Below are 20,314 nucleotides of genomic sequence, written 5' to 3'. Positions count from 1 at the left end.
AAATAGTGACAGGTTGCTAGCCCATCGCCTAAAATAGGAATCCCAAGTTTATAAGCCTATCCCTTAGTTGCCTTTTACGACATCCGTAGGAAAGAGATGGAGTGGTCCTATCCTTTTTTGTAATGGTGCCGGGAACCACACGGCACTAACCAAATAACAATTCAATAATTTTAAAAATCAAATACTAAAATTTTTATCGGTTTTCTGATAGACCATCAATGAATCAGGCATGGTCGGCGGCATAACTCACGGGGTATAATGATCTATAGATCACTATATAGATCCTTGGTAAAAAAAACGACACGATACCATAATGCATGCCATTATGCCCGTCCCGTTCTAACGTATAGCGTAGAGCGCGAGGAAGCGGGACAAAAGCAGGTCTTATTCAGACTAATTCTTATTGAAAATAGCAGTTGTGCTTTAGCGCTGGTGCGGAGCGGACGTTTAATTTTTTTCGATTTTCGAATATTCTTTTTACGAGTTGTGATCCCGTTTTTATTATAAATATATACAAAAAGACAACGATTGTGATATTTTATTTTTTATTTAAACAGTCAGTGCTGTGATTGTGCATTTTCGACGTGGAATTTATCGAGACTTCAATAAAAATAATGTTTGGAATTTCATATCAGGTTTGTGCTTATTGTTTTTTTTTTTATGATATGTCATTTTTTATGTCTCTTTTATATTTTACTGTCACGCGTTACCGATAGAATCTTATTATAAGATATTTTATACGTTGGTAGAGAAATCGTGTTTATTAATAAAGAAGTATTGATAACTAGAGGCCGCCCGCGACTTCGTCCACGTGGAATCAATCCCGCGGGAACTCCGGGATAAAAAGTAGCCTATATGTTATTCTGGGTCTTCAAAAGTTTTTGCGTGAAAGAGTAACAAGCATCCATACTGACATATTACAACCTTTCGCCTTTATAATATTAATAGGATTAGTAGGATTTTGCTCTTGGTTATTATCATAATATTTTAAATAAGATAGAAATTACCAAATTAGTGTTACGGGACCTGTTGTGAAGATTTATTAAAATTATATTTTATTTAAAAAAATATTTGTTTATAAAAATCAATCACTGTCCATTGTTTTATAATAATATAACATATGGGCAGAAAATTAGCTTAGTTTTCTTTAATAATTTTTAACACACAGTCATCTGACTTTTGTTACATAGGATAAATTAGTTGATGTCTTTTATATGAATAACTTACAACAAGCGTAATTTTTTGGGAAATTTTCTTATTATTTTATAGCAGAAATTAATCGGGTATAATCAAAGATATTTATCATGCCTTGGCCGGGGATTTGAATCCGGTACCGGTACCCTCGAGTTATAGACAAGCGCATTACCACTGCGCCACAGAGGCCGTCAAAGTTATAAGTTTCATTAAAATAGTTACAGCAGTTTTAGATGGCCAGTCAATGTGATATCAGTCGTAATGTTTCTTTTAAGAAAACGGTGTAGTTTAATTATTTAACTTCAGTATTGAAAGTCTGGTAACTTCATCAAAATTATAACTTGTTTCATAATTATAAGCTAAAGTAAAAGTAGTAAGCCATGTTTCAAGTAAATAAAGAACATTTCATTTCATTTCATTTCATAAAACGTATTATTTATAGTTCCTTTATCTGTATGGCTTAATTATGGTTTTGAGATAGAAAAATAGTTATTTGATGTAACCAATGTTGTAAAACCAAAAGATATGACAATTATTACCTAAGTGATAGAATAGAATAGATTTAGTTTCAAAATTGGATAAAAGGTATCACTTATTGACGTCACATCACTTAAATCTAATTATAACCGCTTCCAAAGCGCATGTGCAAAAGAAGCGGCGGAACAAACTACACTGCAGCATTTTCACCGGACGTCAATTTACCTACATATTGTAGTGTCCCATAATTATGACGAATAAGATTCTGAATTTTGAATTTGAATAGTGACAGCTAATCGCGTAAAAGTAAATAATCGTTATACTATATAACCAATAAAAAAAAAATACTTGAGTCCAATAATAATTGAAATTTAAATATGTTAGTTTCAATGTAATGCAACATCTTATATGATGTCTTACAAGTAAGTCTTAATAAAGTTCTAGGCATCCTCACACCGCACTTCCGTTTCCGATCTACGGCTAAGGCTACCTCTTATACCTAAATTTCTCGTGTTATTCTTATGTATGTAGGTAGCGCAGTGGCGCTAAATCGCGCGGGTTAAGGCTAGTTTTTAATAAAAATACAACTCTCTTTTTTAATGTCGAATAAAACACTTTTTTTTTAATGTCCAATACAACTCGTTTTTTTTAATGTCGAATATAACTCTTTTTTTTTTAATGTCGAATACAACTCTCTTTTTTTTTAATGTCGTATACAACTCTCTTTTTTTAAATGTCGAATACAACTCTTTTTTTTAATGTCGAATAAAACTCTTTTTTTTTAATGTCGAATACAACTCTTTTTTTTAATGTCGAATAAAACACTTTTTTTTTAATGTCCAATACAACTCGTTTTTTTTTAATGTCGAATATAACTCTTTTTTTTATGTCGAATACAACTCTCTTTTTTTTTAATGTCGTATACAACTCTCTTTTTTTAAATGTCGAATACAACTCTTTTTTTTAATGTCGAATACAACTCTCTTTTTTTGAATGTCGAATACAACTCTTTTTTTGAATGTCGAATACAACTCTTTTTTTAATGTCGAATAAAACTCTTTTTTTTACTCCCGCGTTAAAATGATTGCTAATAAAATTAGTCCGTATACAAATTAAGCAGACGGAATTACATAATTACAGTTGTTATACGTAATTAGACCAGTTATAAGCGAGGTCTTAATCTTTACACATCTTGTTCAACACACCGTATCAGCGATTAATTAAAAGCTATAATGTGTATGTTTGTATGTTTACGTTACAACAAGTTATTTTTATGAAACATTGGTTCCGTGTGGTTTCTGGCACTTTAGAATAGAACCACCTTTCTCATGGATGTCGTAAATGGCGATTGAGGGTAATGCTTATCTATAAACTTGTCTTTTTTTTGTGCAATGGGCAATTAATCTAGTATTTGAATCGCAATATAGCCGTACTTACACGGCCTGTCAATCTATTCAACACCGTCGACTCTGTGCACCCCGCAAGGGACATAAACGTTATTATACATAGGTATTATGTAAGTATGTACATACATACATACATAATGGTCACGTCTATATCCCTTGAGGGGTATACAGAGTCAACAGTCTCAAAAAGACTGAATGGCCACGTTCAGCTATTTGGCTTAATGAAAGAATTTAAATTGAAATAGTGATAGGTTGGTAGCCCATCGCCTAAAAAAACGGTTTGTAAGTCTATCCCTAAGTCGCCTTTTACGACATCCATGGGAAAGAGATGGAGTGGTCCTATTCTTTTTTGTACTGGTGCCGGGAACCACACGGCATGTTTGTGAAATACATACAAAAAGGCAAACGTGATGAAAACTAAAGGTTCCATTTGCAACGGTACCCTAAATTGAGAAGTACAAGAAATCTTTTGTCATTCAGCCAACAATTTCATCGCATGACCCCAAATTATGGGGTAGGTCAAACGGTCACGACAATTTTTTTCATATTTATCGGTTCAATGCCGTGTGACATGAACTTAAAAGCTCAAAGCTCGTAGTCGGGCGTGCGAGTCGTGTCTTTTGAAAAAAAACGTCCCCGACAAAGCTTTGAACTTACAATTCGATTGTTAAAAAAAATTGATCACGAGTAGGGTCAAACTTAAACCGACCAGCTGGCGTGAAGATTGATAAATGTGGATGAAGCGGAAGAGTGCTGGGGTTGTGGAAATAGGATTGTCATTGCTAATTCCTCCGGGAAAGAGGCGGGATTTGATGTATGTTTAGATCGCAATCCCAAGGTCTGAAAGCCTCTCCTTTGGTCGTCTTTAATGATAAGCAGTTGGCACGCACTGTTTTTTTTTTCGCTATCAAACCAGAATGGTAAACGATTTTTTAATTAACATACATACATACACACATATAGTCACGTCTATATCCCTTGCGTGTGGTTCCCGACACCAATAAAAAAAGAACAGGACCACTCCTATGGATGTCGTAAAAGACGACTAAGGGATAGGCTTATAAAATTGGGATTCTTCTTTTAGGTGATGGGCTAGCAACATGTCACTATTTGAATCTCAATTCTATCATAAGGCCAAACAGCTGAACGTGGCCTGTCAGTGTGTTCAAGACTGTTGGCTCTGCCTACCCCGCAAGGGATATAGACGTGATTATGTATGTATGTATGTAATCCTGATAAAATTTCTATGTAACTATGGCACGAAACCTATCATGCATGAGTTCGACTTTCACTTGACCGATTTCGAGATTTACTGGGAATGAGTTTTTTTGAGTCTTTGACATGGTCATGGTCTTGGACATGAAGGGGTAGGCAGAGGCTACATTCACATTCATAACTGTCTTCGTGCAAGCTCAGCGGTTTCGGGTACTCTTGACCTGACCTATTGCCAGGACGTCCTTAATTTCATCATACAACGGAACCTAATATGCACGATTCCGACTCACACTTGACCGATTTCGAGTATGGGGAATGAGTTTTTTGAGTCTCTGACATGGTTTAGTGATGTTAAAGAATGTATAAGATAGGGGCTAATTTAATTATTTATTGTATTGTATGTAATATAATTAAAATTAATTATTGAGCAGTCATGCGCCTGTTACACGATTGCGGAGAAAATGGTGTGTTATGTTAGTGCCGTGTGGCTCCCGGCACCAATACAAAAAAGAATAGGACCACTCCATCTCTTTCCCATCGATGTCGTAAAAGGCAACTAAGGGATAGGCTTACAAACTTGGGATTCTTTTTTAGGCGATAGGCTAGCAACCTGTCACTATTTGAATCTCAATTCTATCATTAAGCCAAATAGCTGAACGTGGCCATTCAGTGTTTTCAAGATTGTTGGCTCTGTCTACCCCGCAATATAATACCCCGGGATATAAACGTGACGATATGTATGTATATATGTTCTTGATGTGTTTGTTTAAGTTAATTGGAAAGTGGAAAGATGTTGTCTTTTTTCAAATGGCCCGTAAGTAAATCTATACTAATATTATAAAGCTGAATAGTCGCTATTTGAATATCAGTTCCATCATTAAGCTATACAGTCTGCACGTAGCCTTTCGTTCTTTTCCAGACTGCTGGCTCTGTCTACCCCGTAAGGTATAAAGTCGTAATTATATGTAAACGAAGTTATAAACTTAACAACTTTTTAATATTAGTGCACTAGGTAATACGAGTAGATATTTGTAAAACTAAATATATACATACATATAATCACGTCTATATCCCTTGAGGGGTAGACAGAGCCTACAGTCTTGCAAAGACTGATAGGCCACGTTCAGCTATTTGGCTTTAAGATAAAATTAAGATTCAAATAGTGACAGGTTGCTAGCCCATCGCCCTTAAAAAGAATCCCAAGTTTGTAAGCCTATCCCTTAGTCGCCTTTTACGACATCCATGGGAAAGAGATGGAGTGGTCCTATTCTTTTTTGTATTGGTGCCGGGAACCACACGGAAAACTAAATATGCATTTGAATCTAAACTAAACTATAACATACTTACTAAAGACCCCTGTATTACGTGTGACCCTCTTGACCTCCATAACGAACCTGACCAATCGATGACGAGCACAGATAAAAAACATAGATTCGTGATTCCGCAACAAAGGAAGATGGTTGGTTTAGATTATTTTGGTAGGGTTGTCAAAAGTTTGTTTTTAATTTTCACGTACCTACGTAACGTTATAATCAATCCCAATCCCCTTAGGGGTAGGCAGAGACTACATCTTTCCACTTGCCACGCATCTCTGCATGCTTCTTACGCTTCATCCACATTTATAAGTCTCTTCATGCAAGCTCGGCGGTTTCGGGTACACTTGACCTGACCTTTTGCCATAACGTCCTTAATTTTATTAAGTTACGTTCATACAGGCCTTCCGACCGCGACTTCGCCCGTCGTAAAACAAAGAAATGCTGTTCTCGCGGTAATTTCGGTTGATGCTATGCGGGGATTGTACAATTTGTAAATTAAATTTTAGTTTATAATATATATTTTTTAAGTAGCTAGTTTTAGTTTTACGAAAAATCATATTTAGATTTTTTGCCAATATCTTTTCAGACATTGGTCACATTTTTTATATGTATGGATGATTATGGGTATGACTAAAAGAAGCCAAAAACATAATTTTTAAATTATCTGACTGTCTGTGTGTATGTTTGTGCATAGCGACCGACATAAATTCTATAATTTAAATTTCTATCAGCCTGTCTCCGTCTCCATATAGATTTTTTGTCAACACAAAAGGGTCCTGTGACAACCCTACACAGATATAAATATCTCTAATCCGGTATCTATGTCCGAAATTATATAGCTATGACTTTCAATAATTTGGTCCGATTTGGTTTCAAAGAAAAGAGATTTTGAACATCTCAAACTATATCTAACCTCCATATAAGGTATTGATCAATCTGTACCTAAACAGGATTCCGCTACGCAAAATGTCAGTATTGTTATAATGATGATTTTTTTGCTCGCGGCACGTTCCCGTGGGACTTTGTGAGAAGCCTTGCCTATTTGTTTAATTTGCCTACGTCTTTATGCTTTACGGGGTAGACAGTGCTTAAATGTCAGTCAAAGGCACCCTTCCTTTGACTGATATTTACATTTTTCGCTTACATACATACATAAAATCACGCCTCTTTCCCGGAGGGGTAGGCAGAGACTACCTCTTTCTACTTGCCACGATCCCTGCATACTTCCTTTGCTTCATCCACATTCATAACTCTCTTCATGCAAGCTCGGCGGTTTCGGGTACTTTTGACCTGACCCTTTACCAGGACGTCCTTAATTCGCTTACAGTTAAAAATATACTTGGGACATTTTAAAGTGACGGGTATAACAAACTTACTCATTTTACCGTCTCAATACAGTTTCATATACGTGGCCTTCGAGCGTAACTGTTGGCTCTGTCCACCTCGTTACGGATAAAGCCGTAACTATGAGAACATTGCGGCCGTAACTAAACTAGCATTCCGTAAAAACTGGCCGTAATAGTTACGGGAACAGGTCGCTCCAAACCTAGTCTTGGTTGTATATGGGTAAAATCGGTCCCGCTTAGAGAAAGTACGGCTTCGGTCGTGTTGATAAGATATCACTACATAGTATAAAACAAAGTCGCTATTTTAGTCTGTTTGTCTGTATGCTTAAATCTTTAAAATTACGCAACGGATTTTGATGCGGTTTTTTTGTAACAGGTGGAGTGATTCAAGAGGAAGGTTTTTATGTATAATAACATTTATAATTTTGCACCCGTGCGAAGCCGGGGCGGGTCGCTAGTTAAATGATAATAGAAGAATGACGTATCTTCGATCGACGTTTGACGTATCATCGAAGGACGTTCTGGTAAAGGGTCAGGTCAAAAGTACCCGAAACCGCCGAGCTTGCATGAAGTGAGTTATGAATGTGGATGAAGCGAAGGAAGTATGCAGAGATCGTGGCAAGTGGAAAGAGGTAGTCTCTGCCTACCCCTCCGGGAAAGAGGCGTGATTTTATGTATGTATGTATGTAGAAGAATGAATAGGACTACCACACATCTCTTTTCTTTCGATGTCGTAAAAGGCGACTAAGGGATAGGCTCATAAACTTGGAATTCTTTTTAAGGCGATGGGCTAGCCGCGAACTATTGCTCCCCCTACACGTGAACCTTAACGGAGTAGACAGTGCCAATAATCAAAGACTAAAAAAAAATAGGTAAAAAAACTTTTTAAGTTAAACGGTTTTATGTTAAACATACATTGCAATGTTTAATATAAATGTACTAAAACCCAAAAAATAATAAAATAGATACAGTCGTGGGAATTATAAACATATGCATAGACTAGACTAAAATAAAACCGTGGGGCACGTCAATTGTCTACAAATTATAGACTTAATGTGCGATAGAAGAATCGTTTAATTCGTCGTTAGGCAGTTGGCCCGCATACGGTGCGCAAATTACTTACTATTTTGCTGGCTAGCGAGGAATCGTTTCACTGCTCGTAGTTTGTCTTTAATCGACAAAACTTATGATAAAAGTACTACTCGCTCAACATTATGAAACCCTAAAACTCGCTTAATCGAGCTTGCTAACTTGTTTCCACATTCTAGCCCTACTTATCACACGTCCATCGTTGTCGGTTGAACAACTGCCTAATTATAGTGTAACATTACAAAACAAACATTTTAATCAACGATTGTAGACAATTGACGTGCCCCACGGTTTTATTTTAGTCTAGTCTATGCATATGTTTATAATTCCCACGACTGTATCTATTTTATTATTTTTTGGGTTTTAGTACATTTATATTAAACATTGCAATGTATGTTTAACATAAAACCGTTTAACTTAAAAAGTTTTTTTACCTATTTTTTTATTTTTTGGTTTTTAGTACATTTATATTAAACATTGCAATGTATGTTTAACATAAAACCGTTTAACTTAAAAAGTTTTTTTACCTATTTTTATTTGTTTTTGTAACGAATAAACTCAAAAACTACTGGACCGATTTGAATGAAATTTGGCACAGGGATAGACTTAACCTTCAGGAGTAACATAGGCTACATTTTATCCCACTGCTTAGATTTTAATTTTGAATAGTAAATTGTATTCTACTTGTTGAGACCTTTCATTTGATACCCATGTTGATGGGATTGATAAAACCTAAGTTATCCGCCATTTTGTAGAGGCCGCCATCTTGGATTTCAATTTTTTATAGTATATTGTATTTTGCTTGTTGAGCCCTTTCATTTGATACCCATATTGATGGGATTAATGAAACCTAAATTATCCGCCATTTTGTAACGGCGGCCATCTTGAATTTATAATGATAATGAATAAACATAATTATATTGTCACCAAAATCCAAAGTGTATACAAAATTTCAGATTAATCGGTTGACAGGAAGAGGGTGAAATTTGAATTACTAAATTTGACCCAAGAATAAATAAAACAAACGGGGTGAGCTAAATAAAACCGTTTAAAAATACGCGATATCGTATCATATAAACAAACGATCACGCCTATATCCCTTGCAGGGTAGACAGAGCCAACAGTCTTGACAAGACTGATAGGTCACGTTCAACTTTTCGGCTTGATGATAGAATTGAGATTCAAATAGTGACAGGTCGCTAGCCCATCACCTATAAGAAGAGCCCCAAAATTATAAGCCTATTCCTTAGTCGCCTTTTACGACATCCGTGGGGAAGAGACGGGAGTGGCCCTATTCTTTTTTATATTGGTACCGGGAACCACACGGCGCGTTAAACTAAACTAGTATAGTCATAATCATCATACAATCAAACACACTGCCCTCGAAGTGTCATCGACTCAATAATAAAGTTAGTGTACAGTCATTGCCAAAAGTTTTTTAATACCTACTGAAGCTTAAAGCACGCACACGCATGAAAAGTAATAAAAAATAGTATCTTGCCGCTTTAAATTCCGCGTCTGTACAACCCTAGCCGATAGCATACCCCGCCTGTTCCCCGCGGGGCGCTAATTTATAGAGGTGCGCATGCGCATACGACCGTGTTTTCGATACTGAATTATATTTACATGTTTTTTTTTCACATTTGAAAACGCCCTTTGTTGCTTTTTTTAGGCTGATTGTGGATTAGGAACAGATGGTGTAACTGTTGAAAATCTAGTTAGTTAGTTTAAGAAAAAGTTTCTAAGGAATATTTTTAAATTTGGTTTTGTATGAGAAATTAATGAGTGCCGTGTGGTTCCCGGCACTAATAGAAAAAGAAAAGTTCCACTCCATCTCTTTCCCATTAATGTCGTTAAAGTCTACTAGACTTTTAACGACATTCATGGGGTAGGCTTATAAACTAGGGATTCTTCTTTTAGGCGTTGGGCTAGTAACTTGTAATCTCAATTCCATTATTTATCCAAACAGCTGAACGTTGCCTATTGGTCTTTTCAAAACTTGTTGGCTCTGTCTACCCCGCAAGGGATATAGACATGATTTATATGTATGTATGTATATTAACAGACAAACTAGAGCCAGACTTTCAGTTATTGCGAAAGTAAATGATAAATCGTTATCTGAGCGTCTATGACTAAGTCTTCGTTGCTACATATACGCCCCCGGGTTTACTCGATCCAAATATTTCCAGTTTCATCATCTATACTAATATTATAAAGCTGAAGAGTTTGTTTGTTTGTTTGAACGCGCTTATCAAAGGAACAACTGGTTCGAATTGAGAAAATATTTTGGCGTTGAATAGACCATTTATCGAGGAAGGCTTTAGGCTATAGAACATCACGCTGCAACTATAAGAGCAAAGAAATAATTGAAAATGTGAAAAAAAAACGGGGTACATTATTAAACCTTGAGGGCTTCAATGATGCCCAAAATAACTATTCAACGCGGACGAAGTCGCGGGCACAGCTAGTTTCTAAATAATTAATGAAAAGGTTTGACCGCCTCTGTGGCGTAGCGGTAGTACGCTTGTCTGTGACACCGGAGGTCCCGGGTTCAAATCCCGGCGAGGGAATGATTGGAAACGAACTTTTTCCGATTGGCCTGGGTCTTGGATGTTTATCTATATAAGTATTTATTATAAATTATAGTACCGTTGAGTTAGTATCTCGTAACACAAGTCCCGAACTCACTTCGAGGCTAACTCAATCTGTGTAATTTGTCCCGTATATATTTATTTACTTATTTAGGGTACTTTTGACCTGACATTTCGCCAGGACGTTCCCTATTGCAATACCCCAACAAATTATTGATAAGATTTACGATCTGTTATCACAATAGTCAGACAATACCTACTGGTTGGTCGGCGCCATGACAGTTGAGTACAGTCAGATAAACAAGTGAATGCGAAATTAGTTTTAGATTTTCGCTACAAAACTAAGGATGAAGGTGATTATAGTGTGGATATTGTAATAATTATCTTTTTTTTTATTTATAGTTTTTTAATATTGGAATAAGTAACATAATTATTTTTAATTTGTAAAGATTTTTTTTTATAACTTATACTTTAAATTTAATCAAAATAATTTATTCATATATTAATTGAACTTGTAGTTTGGCTATTGTAATAATTACCTTTTTTATGTTTATAGTTTTTTTTTAAATTGGAATAACATAATTATATTTAATTTGTAACGATTTTTTTTATAACTTACACTTTAAATTAAACCTAAATAATTTATTTATGTATTAATTTAAACTTTATGCACTTTATGTACAACAGATGGACTTAATGCTATCAGTCTTTTCAAAGCTCTGTCTACCCCCCAAGGGATATAGACGTGTTTATATATATATATATTCTATTGCCGTTGGTGACCGTACAGTGACAAAACCAAAATACTGGTTCGCATGGACCGCACGCAATTTTGTAATACCAGCGACAAAATACAACCATTTGACACAGACTATAGACTTCAAACTGGATTTTGACAAACTATTGAATATTACAATTTATTTGGACAATAACTGTAGCCTGCATGGCTAAAAAAATACAGACATACATATAATCACGTCTATACGTACGTACGTATATCTGTCTACCTCGCAAGGGATTTGCGAGGTAGACAGATTCAACAGCCTTGATAAGACTGATGGGCTACGTTCAGCTGTTTGGCTTAATGTTAAGAATTGACATTCAAATAGTGAAAGGATGCTAGTCAAAGAAATAAAGAATAATAAGCTTTTTTAGCTAAACAAATCTACATTTTGAAGCAAAAGTTTTGTAAATTGTAAAGACATATCGTCGTATGAAAAAATTATCTTAACTATGTTTACAAAAACAAAAACCTTTTTTAATATCTATTAAAAACTATTTGACGTTTTAGTTCCCGCCGAAAAGTCCACATACCTACGCCATTTTCAATCGCTGTAATGTCATGTCATGTTTTTTTTTCAAATCAAGTTTTAAGTGTCGTAAATAAGCTGATTAATAAAACAGGTTCCCGTCAAATTATATATTATTAACCAATTTGTAAAACTATTTGGACAATAAAATTTATGGGTCTAGTAGCGCTGTAGATGGATTTTATAATTGTTAATTAATTTATATTATTTTATTAATTTTTACAATAAGTTATTAGTGTTTAGTCACGGTTTTAAAAGTATGGAATAAAACTGAATCTTAATTTATAACCCATTATTAAGCCATCCACCTGAACCTGGCTTTTTTGGACTATCGGCTTTTACAACTGTACAAATATACGCATGTCAAGTATTTCTCCTACGGGATAGACAGAGTCAACAGTCTCGAAAAGACTGAAAGGCGTTTATGGATTAATGAAGGGATTGATTGAGAGTCAAATAGTAACAGGTTGCTCATCGGCTTAAAGAAGAATCCCCAAAGACGACTAAGGGACAGGCTTAAAGCCTGTCCCTTAGTCGTCTTTTACTATATATATGGGTTAAATGACCCTTTTTCACAGTGACGACAATGAATCGGGAATTCTGTTTATTCCTGAACTAGATATTGTCCGCGACTTTGCCCTCGTGGAAGAGTGTATTTATTCGCAAATAAATCAATTTTATGTCTTAAATGTAAAAAGGATTTGATTTTCACACGCATTATTTATTGCTTTCTTTTAACGTGTCCTTTTATATAAATTTATATTTGACAAGGAAATGGTTTAGATAAAGCCTTTAAAGTGTAAAAAAATAAAAACAAACAGATGTACAACCTGACTTGAACAAATTGGGTAAATTCTGGGTAATGGTCAGGTCAAGGTTATTTTAAAGCGACGAGAGAGTAATATTACATACATACATATCACGTCTTGCGCGGTAGACAGAGCCAACAGTCTTGAAAAGACTAGGCCATATTCAACCCAAGAATATAAGAATCCCAAGTTTATAAGCCTATCTCTGAGTCGCGAGAGCAATAATAATAAGATTGATGAATGTGGATGAAGCAAAACAAGTATGCAAGTATCGTAGCAAGTTAAAAGATCTGATTCTGAAAAAGAAGTCCAACTACCATCAAGGCCTCTAGTATATTTATAATGCTGAAAAATTACATTTTGAAAAAATATTTTCCTATGTCAACTTCTACACGCTAAATATTTTATGACCACAAAACAAAATTTACGACTCGAGTTACAACCGGTCCGACCGCCATATTGAAACTTTTAACACTGTGACTAGACTTCATTTATATATTTTATGACACATATTAGTGTTTCTCGCGTTTTATTGATACGCGGCAAAATGGCCGTCGCTAATATTAAATTGGGAACCACTTAATTACACAACTTTGTTAAAAAGAGTATCATGTGATCATGTCATTGAAATTAGTTTGTTTTTTTTAACTAGCTGTGCCCGCGACCTTATTGAAGCCCTCAAGGATGAATTATTTTCCCCCGTTTTTTTCACATTTTCTTTTATTTCTTTGCTCCTTTTAGTTGCAGCGTGATGTTATATAGCCTAAAGCCTTCCTCGATAAATGGTCACCTTGTTAAAACAAGGGACATTCCTTTGAAGGGTCAGGTCAAGATTACCCTGAACTGTGGAGTTTGTATGAAAGATAAAAAAAAAATCTATTTCATACATTGATTGGTTAATTGAATTAATTAAATTAAAGTTAATTTAAAGTAGTTTATCAATTAATTAACTTAATTCATTGATATTTTTTTTTATTTAAAGTTAATTTGATTGTCTTTTAAATTTCTTTACAAACAAAACACATAACACCTCTTTTACTCTAGGGGTTAGAATACAGTCCGTAAAACACGCCATATCAAACAGGATGCTAAATAACAATTGTCCCACTCGGACCTATCTGCAAACACGAGCCTTATCAATATCAGCATAGTAAAATGGTTATTTATTACACCCTCCTTCAGCCATAAAGATTTTAGATAATGATGTTTCTCGTCGCATTTCACCATATATTACTAGACCTATTGAGATTTTCAGTATTGTCATTTTGCTATAAAAATCATGAGGAAGACTTGAACTTACTTAATTTGGATGGTAAGAGAGGTTATGAAATATAATGACGCTTTGAAGATTAAGTTATTGACAAAAACATAAGTATCCACCTGTACATACTTATGTACTTCACGTCTAAATCCCTTGCGAGGTAGGCAGAGCCAAAAGACTGAAAGGCAACGTTCAGATGTATGGTTTAATGTTGGAATTGCTAGCCCATCGCCTACAAGTGGAATCCCAAGTGTAGCCTTTCCCTAAGTCGCCTTTTACGACATACATAGGTAAGATATGGAGTGGTCGTATGCTAAAGTGCTAGGAACCACATGGCAAAGAAGATTTATCATTACGAATGAACGAATGAAATTAATTTTTATTTTCCGTTCATAGCATAACACAATTGGTATTTTTTTCATTGCACAAAATTAATTTAATTAAGGATTCCAATTTTACCAACATTGAGGAAAGAATTATGGACTCGAATACTAGTTTATGGCTAGTGATGGAATTTACATTCAGAAATACAGATTACTAGTCAACGATACCTACCTAGCCTAAAATTCTAAAAGTTAATAACCCTTTCCTTGATTGACTTTCACAATTTGCACTGTAGAATAGAATAGCAAAGATTTATTTTTAAAATTGGATACAAGGTATCACTTATTGACGTCACATCACTTAAATCTAATTGTAACTGCTACCGCTTCCAAAGCGCATGTGTAGAAGAAGCAGCGGAACAAACTACACTGCAGCATTTTCATCGGACGTCAATTTACAAATATATATATATATAAATCTAAGAGAAGCATACCAGGCTTACATGAAAGCCAAAGAGGCCGCCTAATGCACTCGAAATTCAAACAATGTCTATGAACCAAATTAAAAATCATAGAACGTCGTAAATTTTAATTGTCGAACGATAAAAAAATAAGTGCCCCTCCACACAAGCAGTCTAATTGCTTCGCAGAACACATACCACTACACAAAGACATTCTTTCCGGCCAGTAATCGGCCCAGGTTTTTGCTGAAAAGAATTTGGCGTTCGATTTTTTGAATTAAAAGTCTGTTCGTGTAAGGGGGCCCTGTGTTCGAAATTTGAACTAGCGACCCACCATGTTCGGATTCATGATTGGAACGCTTTAGTTGCAGAATGACATACAAAGAAATTTTTTCCTGGCGAAAAGTTTAATTTTTAATTTAAGTATATAAGAAATTTTTTAAGACGATTTAACACAGATGTAGAATGCTGTTGTCAAGGATTTTCACTAATTCTTTTTTTTTTTAGTTTTTCTAAACAAGAATTCCATTGATAAGTCTAATAAAAACCTCAGTGCAGAAGAAGCGATATTTACTTCATAGTAAAAACAAGAATGAATGTGGATGAAGCGAAGGAAGTATGCAGAGATCGTGACAATTGGAATGAGGTAGTCTCTGCCTACCCCTCCGGGAAAGAGGCGTGATTTTATGTATGTATGTAAAAACAAAATGCGAACCTTTTTCCTAACACTAAAAAAAAAACAAATCAATGAACTAAAAACCAAAAAAAAAAAATAATTTCTATACAAATTATACAGCTTAGAAATACAAACGCGGGCGTAGTCGGGAGTTGCTCGCATACATTAGTTTACGAACAATACTAATTACAAATAAACGTATAGTAATGGAGATGTCTAGTTGTAACCGGTTCCCCAGTTTCGAACCGCGGTACAGTCGACTGCACATCAACCTTCATACATATAAACACGTCTACGCGGTAGACAGAGCCAAAAAGTCTTGAGAATACTGACAGGCCACGTTCGGCTGTTTGGCTTACTGATAGACTTGAGATACATATAAAGAGACAGGTTGCTAGCCCGTCGCCTAAAAGACTAATCTCAAGTTTAAAGGCCTATCCTTTGGTCGCCTTTTACGACATCCATGGGAAAGAGATGGAGTGGTCCTTTATTGTTTCTATTGATGTCGGGAACTGCACGGCACATCAATGTTGCCATTAATGTTGCCATTAATGTTTCCCCACTACGTAAAGAATTAACAAAAGAAAAAAATAGTCATCATGCCTATTCGCCTGTTTAACAGCGTCAATAGAGTTCCATGAAGGGTAACTATAAATATAAATATATACGGGACAAATTGCACAGATTGAGTTAGCCTCGAAGTAAGTTCGCGACTTGTGTTACGAGATACTAACTCAACTACACAATATTTTTTAATAAATACTCATATAGATAAACATCCAAGACCCAGACCAATCAGAAAGACCATCTCATCATGCCCTGGCCGGGATTCGAACCCGGGACCACCAGTATCACAGACAAGTGTACTACCGCTGCGCCACAGAGGCCGTCAACTTGATTTTCTGCTGACTGTACCGTGGTGGCATTCCAAAAATTTTAAGACACGATCGGATGAAAAAAAAGGGCATTTGAACTACCTGAGCTGCTAAGACAAATGTTTTCTTATTAGGGTCGTGATGAGGACAACAATAACTAGTCCTGATTTATAATTTTTGACAAAATAAAACTCGGGACTCGATAAAAAGATGTGCGTACGGTAAACGTTAAAAAAAGGCGGGAAGATTTTTCTTTTTTTTTTTTACTATGGAAATTGCGCACAGATAACTAATTGGCGGAAACAGGTCGCGATATGATGTTTCTGATCAAATAGGGATTATGATACATACATACATAGAGTCACGTCTGTATCCGTTGTGGGGTAGACAGAGCCAACAGTCTCGAAAAGGCTGAAAGGCCACGTTCAGCAGTTTGGCTTCATGATGGAATTGAGATTGAAATATTAACAGGTTGCTAGATCATCGGCTACAAGAAGAATCTCTATTTTATAAGACTATCCCTTTGTCGCCTTTTACGACATCCCTGGGATATGTAGTGGTTGTATTGTAAAGTGTGAGGAACCATACACCACTATCAACCTGTCACTGTTTGAATCTCATTTCTATCATTTAGCCAAACAGCTGAACGTGGCCTTTCAGTCTTTTAGAAATCGTTTGCTCGGTCTACCCCGCAATTGATAAAGACATGATTATATGCGTATATGAACAAAATTGTTGTGATGTGAAAGAAGATGTAGTGACAGGAATAGAAAAGGGTATGTTAAGATGGTTTGGTCATGTGGAGAGGATGAATGAAAGCAGGTTGACTAAGCAGATATACAAGGAGAGTGTTCAGGGATAGGTCGGAGTGGGAAGACCTAAACGAACGTATCTTGATCAAATTAAGGACGTCCTGGTAAAGGGTCAGGTCAAGATTACCCGAAATGTGGATGAAGCGAAGGAAGTATTCAAAGATCGTGGCAAGTGGAAATATTGTAGTCTCTGCGTGATTTTATGTATGTACTTATGTATGAACAAAATCCCTATTTAAATTTAATTTTATTCCTACATAAATGGAACCACAAAACACAACTAGTGAAACGTATTTAATAAAATCCTGTTACTGTATCTCTGCACAGTATCATTCATGCACTGAACATGCTTTTTTTTTGGGCGCTGCTAATGCGCGCTTCCATGACGTGGGTTATCGGAGATCGACGAAAATATTCCCTTATTGGGGGTCCATCTGTTTGTTTAAAAAACCTTTTTGTGCAACAAGTATTTTTTTTTTATTTATTTATGTACACGAAATTATAAACAGGAGCATTCAATACAGTTATTATAGTATAAAGGTGCTACTTATTTCAAAAGAAATCTCTTCCAGTAGACCCATGATAGTATTATGTACATTCATTCATATAATCATCACGTCTATATACCTTGCGGGGAAGACTGAGCCAACAGTCTTGATTACGTTCAGCTGTTAGGTTTAATGATAGAATTGAGAATCAATTAATGACGGGTCTATCGGACTACGGACTATCCCTTAGCCGCCTTTTACGATATCCGTGGGAAAGGGATGGAGTGGTCCAGTTGTTTTTATATCGGTGCCAGGAACCACTCGGCACTTCGGTATAATCCATAAATAAAAAAAACCATACATTCGTTATAATTAGATTTTTTTTTTGTTTATTCATTTACACTTTTACTATCACTATGTTATAAAGTCCCTCAGTATTTTCTCTATCCGTGTGTATGCACTAATCTCGGAAAGTTGTTGACGGATGTGGACTGTTAAAAAGTTGGAAAGATTGTTTTCCCAGGTAGGTTTATATATTTAAACGCTAACCGTGTAAAGTCGGGGCGGGTCGCTAGTGAAGAATTAACTCTTAAAAAAACTGGAGCTGAATATTTATAAGATTTGATACAAATTGACCACCTTTTTTCGGAATTTCCACGGGTACGTATTTCGTGGGATTAGTCCAAAGATCTACCTACTAATAGAATACTAGATACGCTTTGTCCTCGTGTGAATTTCAAGAAATAAATATTACACCTGAAGTTAATTTTTTTACTAGTGACAAATTTCAGTGAAAAATAGTTATATTTTTGAGTTAATTCTTGTTTTGTTTTTATTATTGATTCTTTATTTTGAATTTTTTGTAAGTGAATATACTTACATAATATTCATTTACAAAGTTTCTCATTTATAGTCGATAAGTTATATTATAATCGTTACTCAAAACTCCAGTGGAATTTTATCATCAAAGAAAGATCACCCTTGGCCATAAATTTTTTGATCATTTTTTCCGGCCAACCGAGGAACAAGTACGGAATTATTAAGTATTTTTCTAAGAAATTTTTCATAACGACAATTACTCTTGCGCAGATTGATTTTGCGATATTTAAATTATAAGAAGTGACAGGTTACGTTGATTTTTATACTCGTTCTTATAGGGTATCGCTTCCGTTACTCGCAACACAAGTCTCGAATTTATTTCGAGGCTAACTTAATCTTGTTGTCGTAAAAGGCGGCTAAAGGATAGGCTTATACACTTCGGTTTCATCTTAAAGGGGCTAGCAACGTGTCCACTCCATCTCTTTCTCATGGATGTTGTAAAAGGCGACTAAGGGATAGGCTTACAAACTTGGGATTCTTCTTTAGGCGATCGGCTAGCAACCTGTCACTATTTGAATCTCAATTCCATCATTAAGCCACGCAGCTGAACGTGGCCGTGAAGTCTTTTCAAAACTATTGGTTCTGTCTACCGCGCAAGCGATATAGACGTGAAAATATGTAAGTATGCCTGTAAAACTTATATTTTTTAGTTGTTGCAGTCTAAACGATGACAAATGTCCAATACCGGACTATTATAGTTACAAGTTTAATTTTGCTATCGGAAAACCTGTTTGTCACCTGTATTTCTAGTATATTACGATTGATAATTGTACTTAATGAGCGCTGAAATAAATTTGTTTTGCTCGGCTCCGGTTAGGGGCCTATGTAAAGGTGGGTTGCACTGTATGGTTAAGCGTTAGTTAGTTTTAATTAGTGACACGTACAGAAAGCATATTACCTTAAAGAATAATAACACTAATTTGTAAGCATTCTTTTCAAATTTATGTTAAGTTATATAACTCGAATTTTTTATTAAATTATAATTAAAATGAACTCAAATTAAAACAAAAGCGAAAACTACTTATAAAAAAAACATTTTAATTGAAATATATGATTTACACTTTAAGAGTTTGAAAAGAAGTTTAAGTTCTTTACATATGTACGTACATACATAAAATCACGCCTCTTTCCCTTAAGTTCTTTACCCTAACTTATATTATAAATACGAAAGTAAGTTTAATGAAATGCTAACTTGGGATTCTTCTTTTAGGCGATGAGCTAGCGGCCTTCAACTATTTGAATCTCAATTAGAATAGAATAGATTTATTTTCAAAATTGGATACAAGGTATCACTTATTGACGTCACATAACTTAAAACTAATTATAACTAATACCGCTTCCAAAGCGCATGTGTAGAAGAAGATTTTAGAATTAGAATTCCAACATTACTCCATGCAGCTTTATTTTTTATTAACTTTGCAATGTCTCAGTGTGTCAAAAGTCAATCTTAAGTAAGTATTTATATAATCAACGCTTAACAGCGACCATTAACTTAAACATTGATCGTGCAACCAGCCTGTAACCTGACCTATCCGTTTGCTAGAGCGCTATCAAATTACCTCATTGTTACTTAGAAGGTACATTGTATAGTCGTTTCGTTATGGTTGCTTATTTTAAACCATAGTTTTAAAAAGTTTAGTGCCGTGTGGTTCCCGGCACCATTAAAAAAAAGAATAGGACCACTCCATCTCTTCCCCATGAATGTCGTAAAAGGTATAGGCTTACAAACTTGGGATTATTCTTAAGGCGATCGGCTAGCAACCTGTCACTATTTGAATCTGAATTC

The 20,314-nt window shown here is 35.3% G+C and overlaps 1 protein-coding gene across 1 annotated transcript in view; it reads left to right on the top strand.

Moving 5' to 3' along the window:
• The first annotated feature begins 433 nt into the window (after positions 1–433).
• LOC106142087 (extracellular serine/threonine protein kinase four-jointed) overlaps positions 434–20,314 on the top strand; it is a 32,687-nt gene continuing 12,806 nt past the window's right edge. The window contains exon 1 of the mRNA XM_060952978.1: positions 434–635. The gene's annotated coding sequence lies outside the window, so the exon portion shown is untranslated. The remainder of the gene's footprint in view (positions 636–20,314) is intronic.

The sequence above is a fragment of the Amyelois transitella genome, chromosome 30 (genome assembly GCF_032362555.1).
Source record: "Amyelois transitella isolate CPQ chromosome 30, ilAmyTran1.1, whole genome shotgun sequence".
NCBI classification, from domain to species: domain Eukaryota; kingdom Metazoa; phylum Arthropoda; class Insecta; order Lepidoptera; family Pyralidae; genus Amyelois; species Amyelois transitella.
This window is presented reverse-complemented; position numbering and strand designations above follow the sequence as displayed.